Raw genomic sequence first — 12,016 nt, 5'->3', positions numbered from 1 at the left:
AAAGAGAGAGAGAGAGAGAGGAGGAGGAGGGGGGAGAGGGAGAGAGAGAGAGAGAGAGAGAGAGAGAGAGAGAGAGAGAGAGAGATCTGTATAGGAATTTTGTAAACTGAAAGCAAAATTTAGAGGGAAAATATTTAGGATAAATTTAAAAGGAACATTTTGCAAGAGAGTGTTGGAGATAATCATCTTTGCTGATGTCCCCAACCAATGGCAGAAAGCCTTCATATGAGTTAAGGACTCTGTTTTGAAATACAGAACTTGTCTAACTATCACATGAATCCAGAGTTGCCTTTTTGCACCACACCCATCTGTTAATACAAAAGATTTCAAACTGAGATGTCAGGGGTGGTTTTATAGTCCCTTGGGAAGATGAGTAGGCAATAAATCTCACTGCTAGCCCAATTTAACTGTTTTCTCATTATTCTGTAGGGCTAAAAGTGGAGGAGGGGGGAGAATTTGGCAAATGAAGAGGCTGAAATTTTGAAATTTATTGGCTGAAATCACTATGGTGAATTTCAATTGCAACTCTATGGCTGATGGTTTTATATTAGAAACAAAGTGGTTCTCAATTCCATCCCTAATTATATGCAATAAAGAGGCAGTTTGAGATTGCTTCTCTGATGCTGTCCCTTTTGATAATACCTTTATTTCATCAATGACATGGGAGTATGAATCAGTGAACTAGGAAATTTTGCTCCTAGAAAAATTATCTACATGTCAAGAACAGATTTGAGAATTACAAGCTATAGGCAAAGTTGCTATTGTAAATGTAGATAGGTGTCTATTCGTTTTATTTCTCTCTTCTTAAACTTCCCTATGGCACTTAGGCCCTGGATGAAAATTCATGCAGATGTTAAAGTTTTCCTCATCAAGCTATATAATCAATTGTAAGTTTGCTTTTAACATCACTATGTGTCAACACACACACACACACACACACACACACACACCTACATTTACTGCCCAGAAATGTTGGTCATTTAACAGAGGATCACTGTGGACTGGTGACCTTGTGGTCTTCAGAGGTCACAGAGTACTTTTGTGCAGATGACTGTACATGGCAATTTCCCAAGTGAAGTCTGCGGACGACATCAGAGGGTCAGCTGCACTCAGGGCTGGACCTGGGCTTCAGAGGCAGAGAACACCTTCCTTTCACCTGAGCAGTATTGAAAGCATCAGTGAGATGATATCAGTAAACAGATGCATTGAAATTACACCAGTGTTAAAAATGAAACCCACTGGGGCTGTAGCTCAGTTGGAAGAGTGGTTGCCTAGCATATATGAAGCCGAGGGTTCAATCCCCCAGAGCCCCATAAACCAGGTATAGTGGTGCACATCTAGAAACCTTATACTCAGGAAGTAGCAGAAGGATCAGACATTCAAGGTCATTCTCAGCTAAATAGTAAGTTTGAGACCAGCCTGGGTGACATGAGACCTTGTATCAAATCTAGAAAAAAAAATGGAACCTTAAAGATTCATTGGCCAGCATGGATTTTAAACACATCAAGAGTTCCTGTGAAAGGTAATCTCTCCATCCCTTACTGAAGCGTATGATGATTCTGAGGACATGTGCATGTGTTAATGATTCCTGAGTGCCTGCTATAGAGTTACAGAGAGAAGGAAGCCTCCAGGTCCCCCAGCAGAAAATTAAAGGGATCAAAGGGAGAAATAATGAGTGACCTGGCCGATTGCTTTCCTCTTACATGGACAAGTCCTTTGTAGCCACAACCCTGCCAGTATTTAAAAGCTGGCAATACATGAACACATGTGGGCTTCCCTGCCAGTAATTACCTAACATTAATTGCTATCCAAAATACGTGTATCAGCAAACTGTCTGCCACACCAGGAGAGGTGCAGGCAATAAAACAGCCAAATCAGCATTCTTCGCCATTTGCCTGGAAGACTCATTAGTCTGAGTGATCTTTATACTTCTTTTTTACCACCACACTAAGAAGTAATGGTATGCACTTAGAAAATGCCTTTTGACAACTGGAGCTAGTTTCCAAAAGGGGGTATGTAATGGTTCATTCCACTCCCCACCCAAGAACATTCCTTTTCGATTTCACACGATGCCAGCTGGAGTTTGTGCACTGTTTTGACTGTTTCAGTTTCACTCGATATTGGTTAGTCGAGATGTCAGTATTTAGTTAAGTTGAAATGCAAAAGAGACACCGCATGTAGGATGGGTGACCACGTGTTCTCTGACCCTGAAGATTTGGCAAGCCTCTTATACGACAGCTCTTCCTTCCTTCCTTCCTCTCCCTCCTTGTCTTCCTCCCTTGAAATGTAACCAAGGGTGGCACAGTCCAAGTTTAAAATGTAATCGTGGAAAGTGCTCCTGTCAGGGCGTCAGCTGCTGATCACAGCAAGCAAGCCAGTGCCAGGCTCCATCAGCCTTGATGACGCCTCTGGCACCTATCTGGAATATCAAAAAGGCAGGGGTACAGGAAGCAAGGGAGAGGAATGTCATTTTCACTATCTGAGGCTGTAAACTAACAAGGCAGAATTGTGCTGCTCTTATTTTTCATTTTTAATCAGCAACAGTGACAGTGGGCTTTACCTGGGTCCCAGGTAACAGTTCACATTTGTTACTATCCTGGCAGTCTGACTGGCTGAACTTGGAGTTTCTTCCCTAGTCAGTAACTGCCCAAAACAGACAACATCTGTCCTTAGACATGTCAAAACTGGAGAGTTTGGCCTGGACTTTTGCCCACATATCTTTGGTCAGTTCTACAATCTTCTGGTCCTGACAGTCAAGATCAAATAGGGTCATGCCTCTCTTGTGTAGAGACTATAGCAGCTTCAAAGCAACATGAGCTCTGGCTGTCTGCTTTTCTTCCTCGGCATCTTCCTCAGATGTCAAGAATGTGGTCTTAGCCTGCAATCACAGGTTCAGCATTTCCAAGAAATGTGTGAGTGTATTTGCAGGATCCCACTCTCTCAATCCCCTGCCATCACCTCTCCCACCTCCTCGCTGTCACGGAAAGGAACCCTGGCCCAAAGTCTCCCTTTAGCAAAGAGACTGGGCAGCTTTTCAAAAATGACAGCTGTTTGAGAGAAAAAAAATTGGCTGAAGTTTTTCTGGGAGAAGCTTTGAAAAGATCTAGAAACCAAGGCAGACAGAGAGGGGAGAGAAAAGGTTGGAAGAGATGAAGAGTTTAACTGGAAAGAACTGACTAGTCCAGGGGTTGGAGAAGTCCAGTCCTCCGGTGGCAGCGTGCACTGAGCAATGGCACCTCCCCATCTTTGTTCCTTCCCTCCTCACTGTCTCTCTGTCTCTCTCTGGCTTACCTTGCAACTGCCCCAGACTGTTTGCAATATTGATTTCTCATGAGCAGTTCAGCTCTCTGAGTGGACAGGAGTCCAGGCTCACAGTCACGGACAGTGGCCGTTGGCCTTCCTCCCAAAGTCAACAAGACTTTGACCCTCGTCTGAGTCTTCTGCAAGCAATGCTGGACTAAGAGGGAAACGGCCTCCTGAGATGTGGAAATGCTCCCCAGCCACGGCCCATGTGTGGTTAGCAGGAGTGAGTGGGGATCTGTTCCCATTCCTCCTAATGAGAGCCTGGCTGGGCTGGTTTGGGAAAAGCTATTATTTCAGTGGTTTCTGAGCCCTTGGGCTCATAGCTAGAGGAAACCTCTCTGCTCTTCTCAGAATCCTAAGTTATAAGCTAGCTAGTCTAGATGGCCAGTTTAGACCACAGGGAAGACCCAAATCCGGGGGAAGTACCAGTGGTGGTCATCCAAGGAGGGTGGCACTTCCTGTTTCTACACAGATCAAAGTGAAGCTCCTTGGTCAAGAACCGGAAGTCAGTTATTCTACTGCTTGCAGCCCCTAACAACCTCTTTCCAACCCAGCTGAGTTCTCAACAATCCTGGAAATCCAAACAGTTCACTTTTCACATGTAAATCCCCCTACCTCAACCCTGCTTGCCATGGGCCCATTACTTCACCTACACTAAGTGTAGTTTACTGAGGCCTCATAGCTTCTATGGAAGAAGGTGTGTGTGGTCAGTAGAATTCCAAGATGGCCTCTTAAGATTTCCAGCCCTGGCACTGGCACGCACCCTTCTTCTAATAACTCGATCCCATGCTATTGTGGGCACTGCCAAACAGATTTTGTAGATGTCCCAGGCAAGTTGCCCTTGGAATCAGGAAATTATCTGGTGAGCCTGACCTAATCATATGTACCCTAAAGCAGAGAGCCAGTGGAAGAGGAGAAACTCAGAAATTCAATGTACAATAAGGATTAGATGAGCCATTGCTGACTTGAAGAGAGGGGGACCATTTGGCAGGAGATATAAATGACTTTTAAGAGTCCAGATTGCCACCTGCTGCTAACAGACAGCAAGGAAATGGAGACTTGGGTCCTATCCCACCAGGAAATAGATTCTGCTGCCAACAGGAATGAGCTTGGAAGCAGAGATCGTCCCACCCCCATCCCGAGCCTCCAGACAAGAACTCAACTAAGTTAACACCTTAACTTTAGTCCTCTGTGAGCCCTCTGCATGTGATACAACCACACAGAGCTGGGCCTCAAACACCTAGAACTGGGAGCTAATGTAGGAGTGTCGTTTAAGCTATCGGATTTGTGATGACTCGTAGCACAGCAATGGAAAGTGAACACAAGCCTACTGTTTAGTCTGCTGCATGGAGGAAACAGAACGAAGTTATACAAGCTACACAAAGTTGGGAAGATAGCAAACCATACCAGGCTTTGTACCCAGAGGGGCTGGCTCCAGAATCCGTATTCATAGCGACCAGCTCCCTGCACCCTGGATCCTTTGATATTCAAAGGCCATAGCAACCAACCCCTACGCTGGTCCTTCCATGGCTGTATAGTCTCTGCATATACACAATGTGGTGTTTCACGATCATCTGTTTTGCCCAGCTTAACTTCATGGAGTTTGAAGCGGAGTAAGGATGAAGGGCCACTTGCTCTTGGCATGGAGAGCCTGAGCTTACACAGAATCACCCTCAGACATCTGTTTCCTGGTTTACCATGGGGTAGATCCAGAAGAAATATCTGGAGAATGCGTAATTGGAAACAGATGACACCAGGATTTGGGGGCTATCAGTAGCCCATCCTCTCCTACAGAAAAGGCCTTGAATAAAATCAATCCCAACTCTGAAATCACCCCACCTACAGCTTGCCTGTTCCTCCCCATAGAAACCTAGTAGCTGAGACTATCTGAAATTTGGATCTGGGATGTGCATCCTATGGCAGGAGCCTAAATAAAATCAAGTTCAGACATGAGGGGGAGGAAAAAGGGGAGCTGAGAAAGTGTCATTTGCTAAGATGAGAGAATCTCTTTAGCATCCTGTGCTTTCTGAGGAAGAACAGCCAAGAAGTCATGCATGAAATAAAAATGGGAAACACAGAAACCTTGACTTAGCCAAAGCAATCCCTGCCCTGCCCCTTGGCAGGTGCCGACCTGTATTTTTCTCGTGATTATTCATTACGCTGGAAGCTGACGAGAGCTGCGGATTCGACTGAAGTTGCTTTCATATGGCTTAAAGCCCAGTGGGGATACCATTCCAAACAGCTGCGGCTTTAGCGGAGCAGAAGTTACTGGGCATAAATTGCTACCTGTTATTACAGGCAGGCACTCACATATGTGCCTAATGAAAACCACAGTATGGAAAAAAGGCACAGCTTCGCTTGTGCCCTGTCACTTGGCAAAATGTCCTATGGTTGAAATGGGAAATCAGGACAGAACTCAGTTCTGAGGGCTTCAGAGATGCAAGCGCCCAGGTTTTTGGAGGCCAAGCCCTGGGACCAGCCAGGAGAATTTGGCTTCACCAAGAGGCAAAGTGAAGTCTCAGGAAAGGGCCTATTTTATTGGATTCACTAGTAGTAAACCAGATGACAAATTTGGGAAGCCACTGGAGACAGAGCACAGTGAAAGTCTAGGGTTCCTAAGAAGCCCAGTGCCTATAATAAACTCTGCAAAATAAAGAGTGTAAAAGAGAAACTTAAAAACTGCTGGCATAGGGCCTGAGGAGATGGCTCAGTGTGTAAAGTCCTTGCCACACAAGCATGAGGACCTCGGTTCAGATCTCCAGCACCCATGCAAACAGCCAGGCTCAAAAACTCGTACCTATAATCCCAGTGCTGAGGCAGCAGAGATAGGGAGATCCCTGGGGCTTGCTGGCCAGCCAGTCTGGCCAAGTTGGTGGGTTCCAAGTTCAGTGAGAGACCCTATCTCACAATAAGTTGGAGGGCAATTGAGAAAGACACCTAACATCCACCATAAAACAAAAAGCATAGAGTGGCCTGTAGAGATGAGATGGCTTATTTTTTTCAGTACCTGGGATCAAATCCCAAGTTGGGCCCTTGCCTAGCATGTGCTCTCTCAGTGAGCTACATACCCAGCCCAAGAGGTCCCCCAAAGAAAAACAGAGCTCTTCACCCTGGGAAGCCAGGCAAAGCTCTCAGACCGCAAACTTGCTTTAGTCGTCAACATCTGGGTCAAGTTCTACAGATAATTGGTAAATAATTTTGATGATGCTAACCAAAATAAAATCTATATAGAGGACCAGATTGTCTGTTTTATATATATATTTCATATATATATACACATATAGATGGATTGATATAGATATATAGATCATATATGTGTATTTATACACACAGATCATATATATAAATATTCATATATTTCTGATTCACTTTCACAGCAGAAAAGTCACAAATCCTGTAGGGAAAGTGCATTTATCTGTTCTCATAGCGCAGCTCATGCTCTTTACTTTATTATCCTGGTAAGAATTACACATAACCAGTGCCGCTTAGTTCTACATTCTGTGTTCCCCTGAGCACTCAGAAAAAGAAGTCAGACTGAGTGACCCCAATTCCTTAATGAAATCCAGCCTCCTATATTAACCAAAGTTTCACTGCAAGAGATTTTAACTGGGGTCACTGTATCCTGCTGAGTTCAGGCAAGATTCACATTTCCCTTAAGTTATGCAAAATTTGCATTCTGAGCATATGTTCACCCTCCTAGGAAATGCTCATTGTACTTGCAAAATAGTCCCTGCATTCTGCAGGATACTTTGGTTTTGCAAGTCAGAAACCCAGCTCAAAGTAGCCGGAGCAGGATAGGAAACAGAGGTAGAGGATCAGGCAGCCAAACCTCAGTGAGGGAGAAGAGGCCAGGCAGCCAACACACAGTTCATTCTCTCTCTCTCTCTCTCTCTCGCTCTCCCCCAGCAGTTATTGATTGGGAATAATTCTTCAGCTAGTGTTGGGGCATCTTCTCTTCTCCATTTCTATTCAGGGATTTTGTCTTGCATGGGTCTTATGGGTCTTATGAATGCTGTTATCATTGCTAGAAGTTCATATAAAGTAACTTTCCAACTGTTTCGTGTTAACATGCCCAGTGCTAGCTTTTCTCTCTCTCTCTCTCTCTCTCTCTCTCTCTCTCTCTCTCTCTCTCTCTCTCTCTCCCCCCCCAGCTCACCTGCTTGCTTCACCCTATCCACTGCTCACATTCCACCAGCCGGGAACCAGAGGCCTCTTGAACTTCTTTAAGCCTCCTGAGCCTTACCTGCCCCCTCCCCCTGCAACCCCGCAGATGAGACGATGTCCGCCCCCTCCCCAGAGGCAGAGAGTGTCTCCTCTTCACTTATCCTCTTTTTAAATCTACATATTTATGGAGCAACCGAGCGCTCCCTTTCTTCCAGAGTCCATTTTTTGAGGTCGGAGGCTCAAAATTGGATCTTTGTATTTTTCTTAATAATCCTAATCCTCTCGAAGGCTACAGATGCTGCGGCTGAATGGGTCAAGCATACACCACCGTCTCCCTTTCATATCAACCAATGTACTATTTAGAAACAATAACGAAGATTTGTTTCTCCTTATGGGACTTATTAAGAGCTTATGTTTTATTAAAGAACTTTCAAAGAACATCATCTGTTCATTTCTCCTTAGGATATTTGCAATATAGACTGAGAATCCCTAATTCCAAATGCTTGGGGCCAAAACTGTTTTGAATTTCAGACTTTTTGGATTTGGAAATTTTTGCATGCACATAATGAGATTCCTAAAGAGGTAGGACAAAAGTCTATACACAAGTGTTATTTCTATTTCACATGTACCCTGTACATACCAGCTGAAGGTAATTTTACACAGTATTTTTAGTGCCATCTGTGTTCTGACTATGTTCCAGTACATGAAGTCAGGTGTAAATTCTCCACTCTGGTGTCATGTCAACACTCAAAATGTTTCAGATTTTGGAGCCTTTTGGATTTCCTTTTTTTAGTTAGGGATGTTCAACTGTAAAGATTGTCAGCCATGAGCATATGGAGTCATTTGTATGATTAGTTCATCACTGAAGGAATGGTCTGAAGCCAAACATGATGGCCATGCCTATAATCTCGGGAATCTGAGGCAGGATTACAAGTTCGAGAATAACCTGGGTCGCATAGCAAGACCATGTCTCAAAACAAACAACGACAAAAGTATTGATCTATACAGCCAGTAATGTCAATTGGAATACCCCTGGCAAAGTCATCAGTCAATCCATAGTTCCTCATGAAGTAACTGCCCCATTGCCCCAGGCTGCCTCTGCAGTTTAAGTTGTCCCTGCAGATGGCCCCATAGGTGCTGCCCTTGGGGTCAGACCCTGTAGAGGCCAGGAACTTCTCAGAGAAGTCCCCATTTGCATTAGTTACCTTACACATTGCTGGGACAAAAGCATCCTCAAGAAGGAAGGGTTATTGTGGCTCACAGTTCAAGGATACCATCCATCTTGTCAGGGAAGACATGGAGGCAAAAGCTCAAGGCAACTGGTCACAGCCAAGAAGAAGAGAGAAGTGAATGTTTGTGCTTGTTTTGCTTCCTCCTTATTCAGTCAGGGACCCCAGTCCATGGACTATTGTCACTCATATTTAGGATGGGCCTTCCCACTTCAGTTGACCTAATCTAGAAACTCTGACACAGGCCTACCAAGAGGGTTGTTTTCTAGGTGGGTTTAGATCCTGTACAGCTGACAATCAGTATTAACCATCATGCCATTAAGATGGATTAAAAACAACTGGCACCAAAGCAACACAGGGAACACATTCTGTCAGAAAACTGAAAATACTCAGGAGGGTTTCCTACCACAAATGATTCTACCTCTCTAGCCTGGTACCTTCCACAGAGAACTCCACAACCCACCTAGCCCCAGCTGGGTGCCTGAGATGTAACACGTCTAATGGAGTCTGGAGTGCATCTTTAAGTCATGAGACCACCTGGATTTCCTGAACAAAGTGTAATCAGGCATTGCATTGGACTCTGGAGGCTGCCATAACAATCTGCCGTTGTCTGTGGCTTCAAACTGTACTACTTTATAGTTCTTGACACAAGCCACCTCGGTGCCACCAGGGCAACCTTGTGCCAAAGGCTCCAGGGGGACTCTGATCTTGGCCACTTCCAACCTCTAGTGTCTGATGGCATTCCGTACTCAGCGGCCATTACTCCATGATTTGCCTCATGATCACATCTCCTCTTCTGTGTATGTACATCTCCTCTTCTAATAGTGTTTACAGGCTCTCTCTCTCTCTCTCTCTCTCTCTCTCTCTCTCTCTCTCTCGTGCAGGCATGTGCGCTCTCGCTCTCGCTCTCTCTTCAGACACTTGTCATTAGATTCAGGAACCATCTGGAAAATCTAAGATGATCTAGTCTCAGGAATTTTAACTTGGTTGTAGCTACAAAGATTCTTTTTATAATGTCTTATTTATTATTTTTATTTTAGTGTACTGTTTGCATGTGTGTAAGTGCACCCGTGTTGTGCAGTGCCCTAGGAGATTAGGAGAAGGTGTTGGATTCCCCCTGGAACTAGAGTTGTGATGGTTGTTATCTGCCATGTGGGTGCTGGGAATTGAACCCCGGTCCTCTGCAAGAGCAGCCAGTGGTCTTAACCCCTGAGCCATCTCTCCAGCTCCCCACAAAGACTCTTTCAAAATCAGGTCCCATTCACAGTTTCAGAGGCACAGGCCAGGAGCTCACAGCAACCATATTCCATTGTAAATATAAATTCTATACAGTTCTCTTTTTAATGTGTTTAAATCTTTTAGATTAAAGAGATTCAAAGATTAGCTGTTAGATAAGTGGTCAGATATATCATAAAATAATTATGGTATATTGAAATATAAAATAAATGTTCAATAGTTGAAAAAAAAGTAGGTCAAATGGAAAATGATACAGGAGAGCGCTGGAACCAGGTTGTAAGGAGCTTCTCAAAGTCTTTGCCAAGAAAACCCCCATAGTCAGCTCTGCTTAGGAACTACCAGCTCTTTCGAAAAGATAGAGGCCCAGGAAAGCCCTGTAAGTAGTGGAAGTAACTCAGCAAGGAAACATCTGCCCTCCTGCCCTCCCACCATGCCATCACCACCCCCAGAAGTCATAGAGTTGTATAAGGCCTGACATCCTCTTTCACATCCTTAAGGGACCATCCCACTGATAGCCCTTTGTACATGGCCTCAGCATAAACAGATGAACTTATACCCCATAGAACTGTGTCTACCCAGACCCACAGCTGGGTTCTGGTACTCAGGTCTGCTGTCTCACTTAAAGAAAGAAGGTAAAGTCTTGGTTTCCAGGACAATGGGCAGCTGGAATCCTTTGGACCATTCTCTATGAGCCTGATCCTTTCAGAAGAGCTTCTGATTGACACTTGAATGACAGTTGCTTTAAGATAAAACTCCCAGCAGTACCTGGACTGCAGCTTTTCAAGGTTTTCATTCAGTGCAGAGGAATCAACTTGGCAATTAGCTGAACTAGGAGTAAGGAAGAAAATGCTCTTTGTGAAGAGTATGGAGTTAAACCGGCTAGGCAAGTGAACTCAAGGCCACTGACCGCTATCCAGAGGGAAGTCAAAAGTCAAAGGTCCATGGGCTACCTAGATTTTCCTCAGAATACACATTTGGATTGGCAATGATAAGTCAATGCATAATCAGTCCATCACTATGCTGTGAATGGAGCTGCAAAATTGGGGGATGGAAAAAGATCTCAATAGATTATAACCAAATGAAAACCATCAATAAAGTAATCATTGAGTACCTAATATATCAGTGGCCCCTCTTGGTTAAACTCATTACAGAATGAACCCCCAGGTGACCACACAGTAGGTAACATTTTGTTTTAATATTAGTTATAAACTCATTAAAAGATGGGAGAAACCAGCCAAAAACTCAGCTCATATAGCAATTGATTCATAGTCCTTCTTTGTGGCAGGTATGGAATCCATGGTCTGTTAAGAACCATTATAGTTTGTGATAGTAAAGATGTTTCATCTGCTGATATTGTATCTAAGAGATGCAAAAAATTCCACCAGAAAACTCCTAGAAATTATTAACACATTCAGTAAAGTGGCAGGTTACAAAATTAACCTATAAAAGTCTGTAGCCTTTCTATATACCAATAACAAGCAATCAGAGAAAGAGCACATGGAAACACTCCCCTTCACAATAGCTGCAAAGAAAATAAAATATCTCAGAATAAACCTGACCAAAGACATTAAAGACCTCTACAATGAAAATTTTAAATCTTTAAAGGAAGAGATTGAGGAAGACATCAGAAGATGGAAGGACCTCCCATGCTCATGGATTGGAAGAATTAATATTGTGAAAACGATCATCCTACTTTGGTAGCCATGTATAGATTCAGTGCAATGCCAATCAAAATCCCCATGACATTCTTCACAGAATTGGAAAAAAACATCCTAAGATTCATAGGGAAGCACAAAGGACCTCGGATAGCCAAAGCAACCCAGAGCACTAAGAGCAATGCCAGGGGGATTACTACACCAGATTTTAAGATATATTACAGAGCTATAGTCATAAAAACAAGATGGTACTGGCACAAAAATAGACCCATAGAAGATTGAACAAAACTGAAGATGCAAATATGAGTAAATACAGTTTCAGCCACCTGATATTTGACAAAGGGGCCAAGAATATTCACTGAAGGAAAGACAGCATGTTCAGCAAATGGTGCTGGCAAAACTGGATCTCCACCTGTAGAAGAATGAAAC

At 43.8% G+C, this 12,016-nt stretch overlaps 1 protein-coding gene across 2 annotated transcripts in view; it reads left to right on the top strand.

The window, feature by feature from the left end:
- Fam20a (FAM20A golgi associated secretory pathway pseudokinase) overlaps positions 1 to 12,016 on the top strand; it is an 82,026-nt gene that overhangs the window by 1,651 nt on the left and 68,359 nt on the right. The gene's annotated exons all lie outside the window — the stretch shown is intronic.

Source organism: Nannospalax galili, unplaced genomic scaffold (assembly GCF_000622305.1).
Source record: "Nannospalax galili isolate Female #2095 unplaced genomic scaffold, S.galili_v1.0 scaffold781, whole genome shotgun sequence".
Classification (NCBI taxonomy): Eukaryota; Metazoa; Chordata; class Mammalia; order Rodentia; family Spalacidae; genus Nannospalax; species Nannospalax galili.
This window is presented reverse-complemented; position numbering and strand designations above follow the sequence as displayed.